A 10,087-nucleotide genomic window follows, 5' to 3' on the forward strand; every position below is an offset into this window, starting at 1 on the left:
GTTGGACCGTTTCGCACTTGAACTCTTTTTAATGCTCCAATTAAGTCTAGTCGTTCAAAAAAAGATTTTAAAAGCTGATAATTATTAAAGTCAGCTCATGTTTTTCAAAATATTTTAAAAGAGTTTATTCACTACTCTCTGAGCTATATTTTGATCCCGAAACCCTTATTATTTAACTTTATTGAAGAAGAATTTTTTTTATTTTCCTAAAATAGCCATTATTTTTAAATCTTTAATCTTATATTTATCTATTTTTTTATAAATATTTTTTTATATTTTTGGATAGTTTGTCATTTTTAATAAAAAAATATAAATAATCTTTAATATGAAAATTACAAAATCATCAGATAATATTTCACTTCTATAAGAATATACCTAACGCAAAGGAATACTAGTTTATAATAATAATTAAAAAAATACAACTTTATTGTAATAATTTGTCGGCAGAATCGGGTATCCATGTAGTATTTTCAGATTCGATTATGATATATGTTTATTCAAGATCCGAAAAGTTAAATATGACGAATTCCGGCCCATTAAAAGCCTCTGAAATGCGACTTCAAATCAAATTCCAAGCCCAATCTTGAGCAAAATACAAGCAGCCCTGTTGCAGATCATGTAAATACAATATATATCCACCAAATAAATCTTCAATGAAAATACAGCCAAAAAAATTACGTTCCGAAAATTTATCCATCAATTTTTTTTTATTCTAATTAAAGACCCTATTACCAAAGTCTAAAATATTTTATCTATATTCAATGAAATTTTATTGAACATTTTGAGATTTATTATATTCATGCATAAGTAAATGAAGATATGCCAGCAACAAGAAGGAAAATGATTGAATAGAGGAACTCTCAAATATTTGACGATCTCATATGTGTCGAAATCAATGGCGATTCATTATTTCGTTGAATCATTTCTTCAGATAAAAGAAGATTATAGAAACATGTACTCGAAATCTCACATACCAAATTTCACTGTGGAAGACATGAGAGAGAAAATTCCTATTTTTTATATTTTAGTCGTTTGCATTAAGCTCAAACTTCCTTTGAGACATATCTCATTTCAAGACTCATCGAGAAGAGAAATGTTATCTCTAGTCGGACCAAGACATAACTTTGATTTGTCTAAATAACAATTAAGGTGAAGCAGGAATAAAATCATTTGTAAAAAAATTAAGTGTTTTTATAATTTTGGTTAAATTAAGCAGAGTATTAATTTCTAACAAACCATCCATATATGATTTTTCAGGCAATCAGGTATCATTTTCCATCCTCATCATGATTTTACTCTCGTCATAGATCTCTTACCCAGGACTCCTACTATTATACCAAAATGCATGCGTAAAAAACTCAATAATTCATAATTAAGTCAAACAAATAATCTGTACAATTCCAATTATACAACCCAAATCAAATATCTTTAAATTATTACAACTCAATTGAATTCATAATTTTAAATACTTGATAATATATTAAATTGAGGATAAAATATTCTCTAATCGGTGCGGATCTCGCCTATCTCTACTCTGGCTACCAGGCTCGTCCAACCTAAGACACGTCTCATTGAATAGGATGTCCAAGATAAAAGTAAGGACGTGAGTTATAAATTGCCAGCACGCCAAATATGAGTATACAAATCTATATGATACATGTGAAATGAAAGAACGTTAGGTTAGCCAATTATCAAATTGTAAATCTCGTACTCAGTTCAGAGACGCTTGAGTGTGTAGTCTCTAATCTGTCATAAACAAGGGTTCGCTCCCACACTCAAAATCAAGAAGTGAACCTAAAATCTCCTTAGTTACCAGACCCCTCTCGACCCATAGACAACTGTGATTCTCGGTACCCAACCGTCCACAAAGAAAATGGGCTGAACGACCCCATTAATCAAGGTTTATCACAATGGATAACAAGTTCAACATAATATGCAATGCATCATAAATATATCAAAACAGTTAGTACTTACGTACCTCTCACACTCTTCTGATAGGTCTATGCCTGAGCCTCTTAACCTAGTCAGACAACCAAATAGGATATTACTAACTAGCCAGATTAGAATATCCTAAAACATGCTCTTTAATTCTAGTCCCCATATAAATCCAAGGCTTTGGGCTCATAATTTCATCTGTCGTTAGTCATTTGGGGACTCTAGCTTGTATGCCGTTTCTCTAGTTGTCGCTTGCTCCTGAAGAACCTCGTGACTCGACTCTACTCGCCTTGAGAAGTTGGTCATAAATTCCTAGAACACTGTTTTACTAGGGTAGAGGAGAAATTGATGTCATTTCTGAATGGCTGAATTACAGGCTGAAGTCGGACGAGTTATGAAGTTCTGAACATGGTCTTATCTCCACATGTCAAAATCGCATTCGTACTGCTGGATTTCTCTGGATAAGAGAAATGGGAAAGTCTGAAGTGCGTTTAGAATGTCTGATAATATTGCTTCTTGTCATGCTCTAATTGATCTTATCGGGATAAGGAAATCGGATGGTCCGATCTGAGTTCATTGGATATGAACTGTTCGGAAGCTCTATTTTTTACAAGTGTCATTTCATTACATAGGCTCACACACTAACCACGCACGTGACGCGCGCACATAGACACACACACCCACACACACACTGTTCACGCACATATTGTTCACAAAGAAACACACACACAGACACACTCTTAAATACATATATAACCATTTTTAATCCTTCAACAAATAAAAAAAACTCGTCATACGTATTTATCATCGACATATACACCATATAAAAAAATGTATACGCATTTAAAATAACAAATCATCATATTATGATTCTTTTGGTGCATAAAGCGAAAGAAAATCGCACTTGCCTTAGAAACGCCACGAATATGGTTAGATTGGAAGCCAAAAATTTGAAAAGATCACTTCTCCTATGAAGAATCATAGTCGTCTCTCTCACAATATTTTATTTTAATCGTGTGTTGTGTTTTTGTCTTTCAGATTTTATTTCTAATTTATAGCCACACCTTTTTCTTTTTTTTTTTATCACAGTCTCAAATCTACCACTCGAGTAGTAACTCATATCTATGCACGCCATGCTATATAATATGTATATATGTGTTACATGTAGTGGTGTGCAGATGCAGCCCCAAACACGTGCACATATATATGTATTTACACTAGTTTTTCTTTTTTTAAAAAAAAAAGATGTTTAATTTGTGTATATATATGTGTTGTGTGAAAAAACCTTTCTTATCCAGAAAATCTGGAAATTTCTTTCCTAATAGTCATGAAGTTATCCCAGAGTGTTTGAGCGAGGACATAAGCACATTAAAAATTAAAATATCCTTGTTGGTATTGTAAGGTCCAACAACTCACTAGTAAATTAAATTAATTTAAATTGATGTGTTGTGATGTTAGTTAATTAAATTTTGTGTGCATTTAATGTATGAGATAATTTTTATGTTAAAATATTTTTATTTTTGTTGAGTATGATATATGACACTGGCTAAGGGAATAGAAACTATCCGAATAAGGATAATTTCCATAAATAGAAAGTTCGATTCTAAAATAATTTTTAAAGGGTTTTGAATTGAAAATTTATTTGAAAGAAAACAATATTTGATTTCAAGAGGTTTTGGAGCGGAAAATATGAATAATATTTTGATGTTTTATGTGTATTGGTTGTGATAGCACGAGATTAGTGCCATAGGATGAGGTCTGAGGAAGGCTTTTCCAAAATTATATGGATGCAGCATAATGTCCTCGGTTAGTGCGGGGTGTGTCAAATGTTACGATTAGGTTGGTTAACTAGAAACATGATCATGTGTTCGATAAAAGGCTCATAAGAATGATTACCACACTTACGTCATATTTCATATAGTTGCAAGAATGGAGGAACAAATATGAGGCTAAAGGTTATGAATTGTAAAAATTGATTTATTGGATTTTCTGGTACCATGGGCGCATGTGTGTGCCAACGGTGGACACTACAAGGGAGGAGATTTTGTCCGAGGCTCATACATTTCTGTACCCTGTCCACACAAAGAGTAAGAAGATATATGAAGACTTGAAAGAGTTGAATTGGTGGCCGGGATTGAAAAGGGTGTGCTGAAATTCGTGGTGGGGTCTACCTTTTCGACAAGTGAAGAACAAACACTAGATGACTGCTGGAACATTGAAACCTTTATCTATGCCTATGTGGAAATTTGAAGACATCATCATGGACTTTGTCACAGGGCTACCAACTGTACCGATGGGGTTGATTACTATTTTGGTAATTGTAGACCGAGTGTCTAAATCCGTACACTTCATACCGGTGAAAACTACATATAAAACGACTAAGTATGCCGAGAGATACATCTGTGAGATCGTAAGACTAAATGGATTCCTACTACCATAGTCTCAAATCGAGATATATGGTTCATGAACGCATCGTGGAAAAGTTCACACCAAGGACTGGGTACTAAGCTTGCACCACATCCCACCCATAGACAGATGGATAGTCAGAGAAAACCATTCAAATTTTGGAGGATATGCTCAGAGCATGTGTGATCGATTTTAGGGTAGCTGGGACTCGAAACTACCACTGTTTGCGTTCACCTAAAATATTAGATATACCAAGCTACTATTGGCATGACTCCCTATGATGAACTTTATAGGGGGAAGCCATAACTCCATTACATTGGGGAAAGAGCCATTTTGGGCTCCAAGATACTAAACCAGACAGTCGATGTGTAGCGAAATCCAAGAATGGATGAAGACCTCTCAAAGAGGTCATAAGATCTATATCTATCAGTGACAGAGAAATTTAGAATTTGGGGTTGGTTACCACATTTTCTCGAAGTGGCACCAATGAAAGATATGATGAGATTCAAGAGGAAAGGAAAACTCAGACCACAACACATTGGACCCTTTGAGATACTGGATTGAATTGAGACTAGAGCGTATAGTCTTGCTCTACCACCAAACCTATCAAGAGTTCATAGCATTTTCCACGTCTCTAAGCTTCAAAATACTTCTCAAACCCCTCACATTTTATACACCATGAACTAGTGGAGTGGACACTGAACTTGTCCTACGAGGAATCACCCATCCATATCCTTGACAGGCAAGTCTGGAAACTGTGGAACAGAGAGATTGGGATGGTCAAAGTCCTCTGGCGGAATCATATCGAGGAAGAGTCTACGATGCGCAAATGATACCCCTAGCTATTTGATAAATCGAATTTTGAGGACAAAATTCTTACAAGGAGGGAAGATTTGTAAGATCCAACCCATTAGTAAATAAATTAGTTTAAATTCATGTGTTGTGATGTTAATTAATTGAATTGTGTGAGTATGTAATGTATTAGATTATTTTTAGGTTAAAATGTTTTTATTGGTCGAGTATGGGATATGACAACATCGAAAGGGATCAAAGCTAGCCAAATAAGGATAGTTTCCATAAATAGAAAGTTCAAGCCTATGAATAATATTTAAATCGAAGTATCGACTTTGAATTGAAAATTTATTTGAAAGAAAACATGATTCGATTTCATGTGGTTTTGGGGCAGAAAAACCCATTTAAATTAGTTTAATATATTTTGCACCTATTCTTATTTTAAAAGGTTATCAATGGTGGCAAACCCCCCTATATGAGTCACATGCCTCTTGACCCAAACGAGAAGGTAAATCGAGGGACGTGCACAAGTAGACAGGGACCAGAGGGAGAGGACAACAAACACCAACCCCCTCGGAGCATATCCACAAAATATTTCAGTGAGGAATATACTTCACACGAGAAATCGATCGTGGGATGCAGGGAATTATCAATCCACGTCACTCCAAGCCTTATCAACTCGCATATGCATACGAGAAGATTGTGGACCTACTCTTAAACCCACGGGCCTACACTTTAGAGTTAGTATATGCCCAAATATTTTAGAAAATCCATCTCCTCTCCTCTCTTCCCCATTCATCATCCATTTCCTCCTCTCTCCCCCTAGAGTTTTGAAAATTTTCTATCAAGAGTTCAAGGAGAGTGTTGGCTACTTCGTATAATCCAAGGCAAGAATAGTTTTTCCCTAGTCAAGACTATCCCTTACCGACGAAACGAGGCAAGTTTTATGAACTTTTTTACATTCCAGCAAAGTGACATGTCTATATTTTCATTCTTATTTTATACCTCAAAACTTTTGAGGTGTTTAGTAGTCAAAATTTAAAATAATAATGATAACAATATATATAATATAAAAACATTAAATCAACTTAATAAAATGTTAATTAATTCAATGTTTTTATTAAAAATTAAATTTAATGGATAATTAAATGCCACTAATTTAACGAAAAATGTTGTTGGGTTAAGCGTGCATGAGTGAGAGTAGTACTGAGATTAGTGACCTCCTGAGAAGTTCTCATGCGTCAAGCTAGTGACGTTGCGCTGCTTGATCTTGTTGGCTAAGTGGGCTGTAAAAGAGTGATATCATCTTAACTAGTAATACTTTCTCTGCTGGGGACATGGCCGATTGTAAGAAAATGATAAGACTGATCTCTAAGGGATATGAGACAGGATCAGCAGATAGACACGCACCTCCCCGAATTCATCGGCCTAACGGCCCGACCCATTAGCACCCAAGTAGGTGCACTCTATGCTGCCACAAATATAAAAAAATAAAGTTGCACATTGGTTAATACAATATAGCTTTTGTCCCAGTAGTAATCACTTTATCCTAACAAATGTATAAATAATTTGATAGAAAATGTGTCACCAAAATAGGCCAACACTTGGCTATGGGTAAATGACTCACTCCCCTTCTTTATCCACTATACATAAGCCTCATATGATGTATTTCATCACAAAAATATTTTGAATTTTCGTGTGTTTTAGACAGAAAATGATGAGTATAAAAAATAGGGAAAATATGAAAAATTAGCAAACCGTTTCTAAAACTTCCGAAAAATTTACACAACATTAATTGCTTAACCAAAAACAATGTTTATAGGAGGTGTATAAATATCAGCCATTGATTTTCCTCCGAAAATCAAGAATCACGAAGAACATTTTATTGAAAATTTCAGGAAACTTGTGTTTCAAGTAGCCACTTCAAGCTCGATTTACCATTTTTCTTGAACAATTTTGACTTAGGTTTTAAAATAAAAAGTATGAAAGTTGTAGGAAATTACAAGATGAATTTTCTGTAAAAAATTTGGCGGCCACGCTTAACCACGCGCCGGCAAGGTGGCGTGTATGATTCACGCACCGATGAGTTTAATAAAAATTCTATTTTTGATGTTTATACACTTATTTTAGGCGATATTTTCAAATTTCAAAATTTTTGAACTAGTATATGAATTTTCGTTGAAAATCCAAGTTATTTACCCACAAAATTTAGTTGGTTAAAGTTTCACTTTGATGCCTTCATTTTGCAATCATGCACACTGATTTTGAAATTGGCTATAAAATATAAAATATTCGTATAATACACCAAAAGTCTGGTAGATGGTCCGAAACATTAACGGAAGTCACCGTTTCCGGCAGCCAAAACACCTAAAAGGCCAGCGTGCAAATACACAATCTTGGCAAAATGAGTTTGGAATTGAGAAAAACTTTATATACAAAAATTATGGAACTTAATAAATTAAACTTATGGTAAAAATATCAAATTTTTTTGGGAAGATTTCGAATTATTATGATTTTCTTGAAAAATTCTATGTTATATACACCTTAATTTCCATCAAAGTTTGATCGTAGATGAGTCCAACATCTAGTAACATTACTAACACATACAATAACCTCATATTTATGATAATAGGAAATATTGAAGCCATTGGAGAGAAATCAAACAATTGTGTAAGTTAGAAACATCAGGTTTTTCTACCGTGAGGATTTATACTATGAAGTTTTCTACCGGTTTATCTATAATAGAGTTTGGCAAATTGCCTGGAATTTACAGTAAAGTTTCATAAACTACTGATTTATTCATGTATTGCATCACATTTTCCATTTCTTACTTTATTGGTCATATTGAATTTTTGGATTTGTTGTTTCTTGATTGGTTACCGATTTGATATTACATATTAAATGACTGAATGAATAAGCCTGGACAACATAAAATGTACCGTATTGATAGTCCACCAAAAACACGATTTTGGCATGGAAATGTGAGTCTAATGAACAATGGGTTTAAAACCTGGTATATGGTTCATCTGAACTGTCCGAAAATGTGAGTTCACCTTAGCTTGTAAATGATAGTTTGTTCAGATCCTACTTTAGTACGTGGGAAAAAATGTTACATCGAATGTTGATTGGAGCCACTTGTTTAGTCTACGATATTCAATTCAGATTTTGAATAGTCACTGCATTTCACTTGACATTATATTTTCATAACGATAAGTTACTACTCATATGTTAGGATTGAAAATAAATTTAGATAGGGATGAATAAATTTATCTCAAAATATTTCGATTGGGTTAGCAACACTGAAATTTTGTTCTTGTTAGTTGGATTCTCAGTAAGTCAATCAGTGTGAACTCTGCAGAAGTAGGCTTACTGAAACTTGTTGAACAAATCATTTATCAAGAAATCAGTTGGGGTTTTTTGAAGAGTAGTAAGGTAGGTAGAATGAAAAGTAAATAAGCGCAAGGTTGATTCTGGATGTTTGGAGATTTCAAAACTCCTATGTCACTCCTTCTTCCTCACGGAAGATTTGCACTAAAAGACTTTGCTAATTAGAAGTAATTTGAAATCATTCACTTCAATAGGACCTAACATGTTGCGTAACTGAAACTCTTAGTAAAACTTCAATCTAAATACTTTGAGATGTAAGACTTTTTGCTCTCAATTACACAGATTTCACAGAGAAATTCTAAACATAAATTTTATCAACAAAATGATCAGATAATGATTTATTAGTGTGTGTTGGTTATTTCAGTTTGGATCTCGGAAAGCTTCTTCAGAGAATAACAATTTTTTTTTTATAATCCAAAGATAGATGATGTGATTGTCTCACATTTAGAGTTTGTTCAATTGATTTATTTATAGCTTAATTTGGAACGTTAATCATTTCAGAATATATCTATTTCCAAATGCAGATGTCGTTGTTGCCATGTAATTAGCCTTTCTGACATGTTCTGGTAGTGCATCGAAATTTGACATTCTGTTAAGGTTCAGTGACTGTTATTACGGAAAACTTTATCCTCTATTTCAGCTGGGATCTTATCCTTAATCACTTATTATGTTGGTTTTTTAGGGAATATATGGATTTGGTCTGACTGATCAACTATATAGACTATCAGTTGGGCTTCATCAGTCGACCCTGAATCGATTTGGCTGCCAGTATCCTTTTTACTTTCAATATCCTCCTTTTGTTTTATCAGTCTGACTTGTAATCAGTTAAGATTCTTCTTATGAAAGTCCAATTTTCCTCCTTGAATTCATTTTGGTTAGGTTCTGTAATTATCCGTTAGATCAGCAACTTTGTTCAATCACCCAAACTTAAATTTTCCAACAATGATACATGTCATCTCATTTTGAATTATTTCATTTTTATATTATTGTTTAATTTGTTAACTATATATAAGCTCAATTTATTTCATCACTAAGTCCCCAAATACTTAACCTCTATTTTCTTTCTGTTTATTGTAAATTCCAGATACATGATGTCATCACTCCAAATAGGATAAAAATTGAGAAAATGGAAATACTGGCTTAGCAATACCCTGAATTTTCCGTTGATTTTTTATTTTTGTTATCTTTTGTAAAGTCAAGGATTGTACATGTTTTCGCTACTCTAATTAACATGATAATGAGAATATTATGATTCATGGGCTCGCACTTAAATGTGTATGTCTTTGAATTTTTATAAGAATTATGCAAGATTTTTTTCCTTCCTACAAGTTTTATGCATATTCATGAAAAATTAATTTAAGTATGAAAGCCATGAATTATTTTCCATTAAAGCAACAAACATAAATTTTACTCATTGAAGCATGGATGATTTTATTAGAATGTAAGAATTTATGAGAATGATATTTTGATGTTTTATGTGTGTGTGGTGATAATATAGGATTAATGCCCTGGGACGAGCTCCACGAAGGGATTTTCCGAACTTACACGAATGAAGTGTATTAGCTTC

General features: G+C 33.5%; 1 long non-coding RNA gene across 1 annotated transcript; it reads right to left on the minus strand.

Annotated features, from left to right (window-relative positions):
- Positions 1-332: 332 nt before the first annotated feature.
- LOC142555134 (uncharacterized) lies at positions 333-2,425 on the minus strand. The gene is made up of 2 exons (XR_012822343.1): positions 1,979-2,425; positions 333-604 (listed from the first exon to the last, which is right to left on the minus strand). It is a non-coding gene; the product is annotated as an uncharacterized LOC142555134 (long non-coding RNA).
- Between the last annotated feature and the right edge of the window lie 7,662 nt (positions 2,426-10,087).

Source organism: Primulina tabacum, chromosome 9 (genome assembly GCF_025594145.1).
Source record: "Primulina tabacum isolate GXHZ01 chromosome 9, ASM2559414v2, whole genome shotgun sequence".
NCBI classification, from domain to species: Eukaryota; Viridiplantae; Streptophyta; class Magnoliopsida; order Lamiales; family Gesneriaceae; genus Primulina; species Primulina tabacum.